Source organism: Paramormyrops kingsleyae, chromosome 18 (assembly GCF_048594095.1).
Source record: "Paramormyrops kingsleyae isolate MSU_618 chromosome 18, PKINGS_0.4, whole genome shotgun sequence".
Taxonomy (NCBI): Eukaryota; Metazoa; Chordata; class Actinopteri; order Osteoglossiformes; family Mormyridae; genus Paramormyrops; species Paramormyrops kingsleyae.
The window spans coordinates 27,763,955-27,773,273 of record NC_132814.1 but is presented as its reverse complement, the minus strand read 5'-3'; the positions used below and the strand labels follow the sequence as shown (position 1 = coordinate 27,773,273).

General features: G+C 40.8%; 1 long non-coding RNA gene across 1 annotated transcript; it reads left to right on the top strand.

The window, feature by feature from the left end:
- Window positions 1-1,374: 1,374 nt before the first annotated feature.
- Window positions 1,375-5,096, top strand: LOC111854394 (uncharacterized). Its single transcript, XR_002840665.2, has 3 exons — window positions 1,375-1,419; window positions 2,315-2,402; window positions 4,913-5,096. It is a non-coding gene; the product is annotated as an uncharacterized lncRNA (long non-coding RNA).
- Window positions 5,097-9,319: the final 4,223 nt, after the last annotated feature.

The window sequence follows — 9,319 nt, the reverse complement described above, 5'->3', positions numbered from 1 at the left end:
TTATCTTAATCGTCGTCTTTAGCTCTGATGCTGCTAATTTTAAATATTCACAAAGTTTAAATATCACCTGGCGACATCATTTTGTTAACCGATATATCGTTATCATACATATTGTTTGTTCCAACTTCACAAAGACAGTGGAATACAGCAACAATGTGTTTATGCAAAGATGTTTGCCTCTACTTTCATGCACAACATTTGGGAATTGTTTTGTATGGTATTTAGCAGTAAATTTTGTTGGTAACTCAGATGTGTTCATTGTGCTCGTCTTGCCCGCAGTGCAGCCTAGCAAAACACACATAAATGCACACTGCTATGGCAACACAGGATCTGGCCGTCTGTTAATTTGGCCGTTAGAAAAATTGCAAGCTCGTGCAAATACTGTGGAGCTTACTTGATTTTGTGCTAAACTCTGCATCTGAAAAATCAGAATATCCTGGAATGACTAATGTCTTGTAATAGTGCCAATGCAAACTTATTTAATGTTAATTTTCACAGTTATAGCAAGAAATTACTGTACATTTAAACATTTATACTTGCGTACCATTGATTTGTATCCCTGGCAAGATAACAAAATAAACACACAGTGTGGACTTTGCCTTCCCAAACCTGTTGAGAGTAAAGTTTCTGGATAAAATGTAAGAATGTAGCTTTTAAGTTTTATAAATTATATAAGTGATACACAGTTTCAGTTTATTCACATATTGGTCAATATTATTTTCTATATACTTATTTCTGTGGTATTAGATGTACCTCGGCCCCATTCTGTAAAGTTTGTTCAGTCCTAGCTAATTCATGAAAGAATTTAGAATTCATGAAAGAAGTTAATTTTTAAAATTAAGCACATAAAGCACATAAAAACAGTACAAGAGGACAACCTGTATTTCTCATTTGATTTATTAAATAATATTTACATAATAAATTTCAAGGGATCAAGTTTTCATCGTAGTCAATGGCAGAGTAACTTTAACAGGGGTTAAAGGGCCCTGCTTCTGAAGTACAGTATCCACATACGAACAGATACAGGCTTTTTGTATAAAGAGGTTTTTACCATGTACTTCATCTGGCCTTTCAGACTGGCAAGCAAAGAAGCTGGGCTATATCACAATACAACATTCAGCCTAGAAATGCCCGTCTCATTAGCAATGCTGCAATATCCTCAGAAAAGGGAATAACTCAGTCTAAAACGCCTGAGAAAATGCAGTGAAAACCAGCTGGCATCTACTGCAGGAAATGGCTTATCAACTGCAAAGGTCACCTCAGACAAGGTGAGATTCTGTAACAATATCTTACTATTATTGGTTTATGAGCAGTAGTTGGTAACTGCCAGCACTCTGCCCCATTTTGCTTATTTTGATGTTTGTGTAATAAGCAAAAGGATTGTAAAAATTCAACACAGCAATACCCAAGGAATTGATGGTAATAATGAACTCCACTATCAAATTTGCATGAAAATGTAATTAGAAGCAGAATGTCTAACCACTGGGATCCCCCCGAGTGGCTGATAGAATTATTCATGATGTATATATCGGTAACAAGCATGCTTTTATCTTCCTGAGCTCTGTGTAAAGTCTGCTTGCTGCAGTTACACTAACAGCATGAGAAGGCATGTCGAAAGAGTGTGTATTCTGCAAATGGTCAATCATGTTGATCCCTAATTATATAAATTATGATTGTTCATCCTAAGGATACCCACTCATCCATTTGCCATTCAGATTTAGGGCTCCACTTTGTCATATTTTTATTGAAGAAAATCTTTAATTGAATTGGAAGATAATCCTTAGTAGAACTGCAATTTTAGCTGAAGTATAGCATTAAGTTGATAACATGGAGCATGACATGAAATTCAGAACTATACACTTCATTTGAGATACAAATTGATAGTTATTCTTAGCATAATTTTTGGTTGATCTTAAATTAATCTGTCCTATTCATCCAATAAGCTTGTAAGGTTTTTTAGCCCGAGGCTGATGCCGAACTTAGTTGGTACATTCACCGCACGTTGGCATGTCCTCACAGACGCTAGCAAGGACCTACAGAGGCAGACTGTCAAAGAGCTCAGGACCATGACTGCACAACAGCAGGGAATTAGAGGGGCTTTGGACAAAATGTGCGTCCCATTAAAAACAAATCAGTCAAAAAGTATTCCAGCGTCTGTGTTACATTCTGCTGCACCTATGCATCAGTGTCACAGCGGACTGAGACATTGATCTATGTTGTGCAGGACACAGCACTCTGCTATGATGCTGCACACCTCTGTCAGGTGGTATAACAGAATGGCTGAGCTGTCCAAACATCACCACCTGTTTTTCAGAGAACCTATGATGCACTTTATCAGTGAGTGTGCCACTCCGTGTGTCCCACTGAACCGGCATGGGGGTTAACAGTCAGCGCTTCAGCAGGTGAGCATTGTCTGACGTGGCACGTGGACATACCAGTGAAAGGCGACCTCGTATATACAGATACTCTGCCGTACATTCCATATTACATACATGTGCATTCAGCTTACCAATCGGCCATTCATCTCGAAGTGTTTACATCCTACATTGCTGTTCCATACAATAAAAGCATCATGCATGGATCCAGGCCATTTCTTAACGCCATGCTGGCATTACAGATGAGCTGCACATTGATGGAATGAAACTGCTTTCTGTTCACAAAGGCAGCTTCAGTCTCTGATGGTGCTTTTGTTGCAATGTGCGTGCAATCAATAGTGCCACAATAGGAAAGCTGGACTTTGCTACAAATTGCATTTTAATGTTTGCCTGTAGATCCGTGCCGAGGGGAAACTTAACATACCGTCGTGACAGTGGGTTTACGGCAGCCAATAGCACTGTCTGTCAGAAGTGCCCCTTCGCTACCCATAACCCGGACGACTCCCAGAAGCTACATAAAGCCAACTTAACAATGCAATGGCTGAACATGTACTTACATTTCTTTGCCTCTGCATTGCTGCATTTAGAAACATTTTGTGATGACCCTCTGACTTCACTGGATGTGGGGGAGTTCAGAGCCGCGTGGGTCACGGGCAAAAGTAAACGGTTATTTTATTATTAAGCGCCATTCTGGTTCCAAACCTGTGTAGCTGCAATTTATTCAAGATCTCTATGGAATAAGGCCCTTGTTCAAGCGCATTTACCTGCCTATGGCATGGTTACTAGAAGCTTACACGTCCGTGCAGAAAGATTTTCTTGTTTATGAGCTGAAGACGTAATTTTCAGCGTAGTGCACCAAATATGAAATGTTGACATAAACTATCATCGTTATTTGGAAATAGTACTGTTGCACCGCTGTGGAAATCTGGACTGATACAAACAAGAGTAAACATAACCGATAAGCGGCGTTTTACAGCCGTGCTTTCAAAAACGCATGATGCACGACTCATCGCAGATTAACACTTAGTTATTGATTAACTCGGTATTAATGGCAATTACCATAACATTAAAACAAACTGCATATGAATCCAAGACTGACATACATGTACTTAAAGTGGTACTGGCAGGGCCGGTCCCAGTATTTTTAATACCGAGGTCAAAAGTGTGAGTCCTTCCTATGAGGGTCTCCAGACTTGATCCTGATTTTTTTTTTTTCTTTTAGCTACAGTGTAAATTAATTTTTACATGTTTCTGAAAGCAGTAATAGCCATTTTGAAAAAATTCAGTAACAAGATAGCAAAAAAAAAAAATCTGAAAAAATAGAGAGGAGATGACCTCCGTGTCCTCAGTGGTAGATACAGGAATGACTACTGAGTACAACTGAGTACTGACTGATATAAAAATGACAATTAATAATTATAAAAATGTTTAATGTTTAGTATTCTTACAGCAATTCTATTATATTGCAGCAACACACATCTGCAGCCAGAACACATACAAATTATAATTTAAATCTTTCCAACAGCTGTTGAGTTCTCCTGTTCCATCCATTAGACAGAGTAAGTTAGGCTGACGAGCATGCCAACAACAGTATGATGCTAACAACAGCGTGACCACAGTTCCAGGGATTTAACTTGAAAAGCTAACAGTCAGGCTCAGCAAGACTACATTAAACCAGGACAGAATAACACACCATTCTCTCCAATTAAGATAATCGCCAGTTCTGTCAAACATGACACAGCCTTACTGTAAGACTTGGTTTTAGAAAGTGGGTTACTTTATGAAACTGGTTCCAAGTGATCAGATTCTACTAGTAACAAAATTCTCATTAAACTGTAATTTTTTAAATTCCTTTTTCTGGGGAAGCGCCGATCCACTATCTACAATCTTTCAACACCCTGAGACTGGAATTAAAATGCAGAACGGTTTGTGTTCCCCAACCAACTCCTGTCACTCTGCCGCCTTTGCCTGTCTGTCATTGTGCTGTTAGCTTGGAAGTCTCAACACTGAAGGTGTCGAAATTAAAATGCTTAAAATTCTGTCTGTGTTCCACACCAACCAAGAATGACAATCATGGTAAATGTAATACATGCACTGAACAGCTCACGTAAAAGAGAAGCAGAGAGGAAAAGTCAAATTCCTTCCTAACACAAATATGTTCTGGGTGTCGGTGCATCAGCAGGGAGCATTTTTGCCTCACATTTCCAGGATTTGGGGTTAAAAATCTTCCTCCATTCTGTGCGTGGAGGGGGTGCATGTTCTCTGCAACCCACATTCAGGTTCTTGTGGGTTTCCTGAATTTCAGTGACATATAGGTAGGCTTATTGGCGTGTCTAAATGCCCAGTGTGCAGTATGTTGCCTAGTGTATGTTTGTGCGTTTGTGCCCTGTGATGAATTGGAATCATACCCAGGGTGAACCCCAGCCTAGTTCTCTGTTCTGCCTCAGCCTCCAGGTCCCAGGTAATCCTGACTAGGAAAAGCATCTGGAAAATATGTAACAAAAATATCCATCCATCCATTTTCTGTTTCTATGCAGGGTCACAGGGGACCAGAGCACATCCCAGAAGCTATGAGCGCAAGGCAGGGAACAACCCAGGGGGGGGGAGGGGGTGACAACACTTGGCATGGCACACTCACACCTACTGGGAATTTGGTAACTTTAATTAACCTCGGCATGTTACTGGAATATGGGGAGAAACCAGAGTACCGGGAGGAAACCCTACGACGACGACACGGGGAGAACACGCAAACTTCACAATGACACGGGGAGGACACGCAAACTCCACAATGACACGGGGAGAACACCCAAACTCCACAATGACACGGGGAGAACACCCAAACTCCACAATGACACGGGGAGGACACGCAAACTCCACAATGACACGGGGAGGACACGCAAACTCCACAATGACACGGGGAGGACACGCAAACTCCACAATGACTCGGAGAGGACACGCAAACTCCACAATGACTCGGGGAGGACACGCAAACTCCACAATGACACGGGGAGGACACGCAAACTCCACAATGACACGGGGAGAACACGCAAACTCCACAATGACACGGGGAGAACACGCAAACTCCACAATGACACGGGGAGAACACGCAAACTCCACACACATGGAGCCATGGCAGAGACCAGGTCCCACAGTGCCAACCACTGTGCCAAACCCAGATGAACAGAGAGGTTAAAATGAATACTTTTTTTTACAAGTTCTTCTTATTTTTTTGTTGCAATTTTTATATTAATTTTAATTGTTTAGCTGTCTTTTCACTCATCATCTATGCAATCTGTTCATTACTGGGGTGTCTGTGGGCAAGATCTTGCCTCAGAAGGAGTTGCTTAATAATAATCACCTATTATGGAGTGTCATTTGGTATGGTTCTGTGCTGCATACAGATCGGATGGCTGGTTGGTTGATGCATTTGCTATTGATGTGGGCTGTATCCATTACCGGGGAAAATGCTTTCCTTTATTTGATGTGACATTTCATGTATTTAATTTAGATGTTAAGAATTGTAAATTAAGCCATTTTTTAATGTAATGCTCTCCATGTGGGAAACTTTGCCCATCACTTTATGGATTTCTTCATGCTCACTAACTGGAAAGTAGTTCAGATAAAGTGAAAGACAGGACTTGGGACGGCTTTTTGTTGTACCACATAAAAAAGGGATGAATGAAAATGTCAGAATGTAAGTGTTATGATTTAGAGAAGTTAAATTGAATAATAAAAATGTGTTCAATCTTTAATTCTTTATTGAATCAGCAGAATTTAGATTTCCAGGCCATACTTTAATAATCATGCTGCTTATTTAGCTTACAAATGATTCCTGAATCAGGAAATATTAAGAAAAATAATAACAATAATTTCAGTCTGTGATATTCTGAAACATACCCATCTCATCACAACATTCAATATCACACAGCAAATATCGTAGTGACCATTATAAAATATGATGAACTTATAAAGTTATCTTTTACCCAGTGTTCTCTGACAATTTTATTTCCAACTTCCAAGCCCACGGCATGACTACAGTTTACTTACTTTGTTAAATTAGATGTCAGTTTTAATACTGATATGCCCAGAACACAACTACAGGACATTTACTCATGGTAAAGCAGCAGACGCACTTGTGGTATAGATTATTATATTGTACCTGTAGTAATCCAACTTTTCATGACTGTTGGAAGTATATATGGCCTGTAAGTGGTTATACGTGTATGGTACAGCAATAACCTTGACCTCACTGCTTACTGCATCCCTCCAGCTATGAGCGTCGTCTTCCGACGCACCACGTGTCTGATGATGGACAGCCGCACTGACCAATCAGTGTTGCCTGCTGTTACGCCATACCTATTTATAGAGCGTGACTATTAATAACCCCGACTAGGTACCAACTTGTTTTCAGTGATGTGTAGATTTTGGCCATGTTTGGTTCTCTTTACCATGTCAGACAGCTTAATATTTGTTGTGTAGCATCATTCCTAATTACCACCCAGCCGCCTGTTATGTGATTCTGTTCTCCATACTAACCTAAGCCACTTCAGGGGCCTACAGTAACCATGAAATCAACCTGCGTCATTCTCTTGCAGTTGAACAAGTACTATGTGAAGGACATTCAAAATAGAAATTATATATATATATATATATATATATATATATATATATATATATATATATATATATATATATATATATATATATATATATACACATATATATATATACATATATACATATATACATATATATACATATATATACACACACACACACACACACACACACACACACACACACACACACCTAAAGGATTATTAGGAACACCATACTAATACGGTGTTTGACCCCCTTTCGCCTTCAGAACTGCCTTAATTCTATGTGGCATTGATTCAACAAGGTGCTGAAAGCATTCTTTAGAAATGTTGGCCCATATTGATAGGATAGCATCTTGCAGTTGATGGAGATTTGTGGGATGCACATTTAGGGCACGAAGCTCCCATTCCACCACATCCCAAAGATGCTCTATTGGGTTGAGATCTGGTGACTGTGGGGGCCATTGTAGTACAGTGAACTCATTGTCATGTTCAAGAAACCAATTTGAAATGATTCGAGCTTTGTGACATGGTGCATTATCCTGCTGGAAGTAGCCATCAGAGGATGGGTACATGGTGGTCATAAAGGGATGGACATGGTCAGAAACAATGCTCAGGTAGGCCGTGGCATTTAAAGGATGCCCAATTGGCACTAAGGGGCCTAAAGTGTGCCAAGAAAACATCCCCCACACCATTACACCACCACCACCAGCCTGCACAGTGGTATCAAGGCATGATGGATCCATGTTCTCATTCTGTTTACGCCAAATTCTGACTCTACCATTTGAATGTCTCAACAGAAATCGAGACACATCAGACCAGGCAACATTTTTCCAGTCTTCAACTGTCCAATTTTGGTGAGCTCGTGCAAATTGTAGCCTCTTTTTCCTATTTGTAGAGGAGATGAGTGGTACCCGGTGGGGTCTTCTGCTGTTGTAGCCCATCCGCCTCAAGGTTGTGCGTTTTGTGGCTTCACAAATGCTTTGCTGCATACCTCGGTTGTAACGAGTGGTTATTTCAGTCAAAGTTGCTCTTCTATCAGCTTGAATCAGTCGGCCCATTCTTCTCTGACCTCTAGCATCAACAAGGTATTTTCGCCCACAGGACTGCCACATACTGGATGTTTTTCCCTTTGCACACCATTCTTTGTAAACCCTAGAAATGGTTGTGCGTGAAAATCCCAGTAACTGAGCAGATTGTGAAATACTCAGACCGGCCCGTCTGGCACCAACAACCATGCCACGCTCAAAATTGCTTAAATCACCTTTCTTTCCCATTCTGACATTCAGTTTGGAGTTCAGGAGATTGTCTTGACCAGGACCACACCCCTAAATGCATTGAAGCAACTGCCATGTGATTGGTTGATTAGATAATTGCATTAATGGGAAATTGAACAGGTGTTCCTAATAATCCTTTAGGTGAGTGTATATGTGTATGTGTGTGTTTGAAGTTCGTGCTGATTTTATACACGTTTAATAATTAAAGGATAATTTTTACATTTTAAACAAGTTGATGTTGTCTTTAGAGAATACTAGAATTGAACTGTTTAGCAAGAGGTCTCCCACCCCCCACACCACCACGCCCCACCCGCCACCCGCACCACCACCCGCCACACCCCCCGCTACACCCCCCGCACCACCCGCCACACGCAGCTCACAGTTCAGCTGTTTCATCGCCTGGACACAGTTCAGAACAGTGTATTTCCACTGTTGTCAGTTTCCACCATGCCACAGTCACCCAAAACTAATTCAGCAATCATCCACAGTTTCCAGGTATTCTATTTCCACCCTATTCTTCCATCCTCAATCCAATCGAGGAGATTTTCAGAGCACAGTGCTGGAAGGGTTTTAATGGCAGCCCTCTCCAGAAACTGACATGTCACTAGGCAGGCTGTCAGAAAACGGCGCTCAGGCATGGCTGGGTTCAATGCACTATGGCAGCAGATTTTTTTTTACCCTCTGTCTTGCTCCAGGAATTAGCTGCCATACGCTGAAATATATGAGGCCAGGCATAAGAGAAAGAGAACAATGTTGCAGTTTCTTTCCTTCGTCATGGCTGATCGCTGTTTCTTTTTCCCTTTGTATGATAATACATGATAGATTGATTCTCTGGGTGTTGCTTTGCTACCAGAAACTTGGTTTACACTCTAGCGTGCTATTTATTCCTTTTCCATATTAAATAAAAATCCAAGGGGTCGATGTGGACAAAGTGGAGAACTATAAATACCTTGTATACATTGACAACAAACTGAACTGGGTTGAAAACACAACTGCACTGTGTAAGAAGGGCCAGAGCCGTCTCTATTTTCTGAGGCAGTTGAGGTCTTTTAACATCTGTCAGACAATG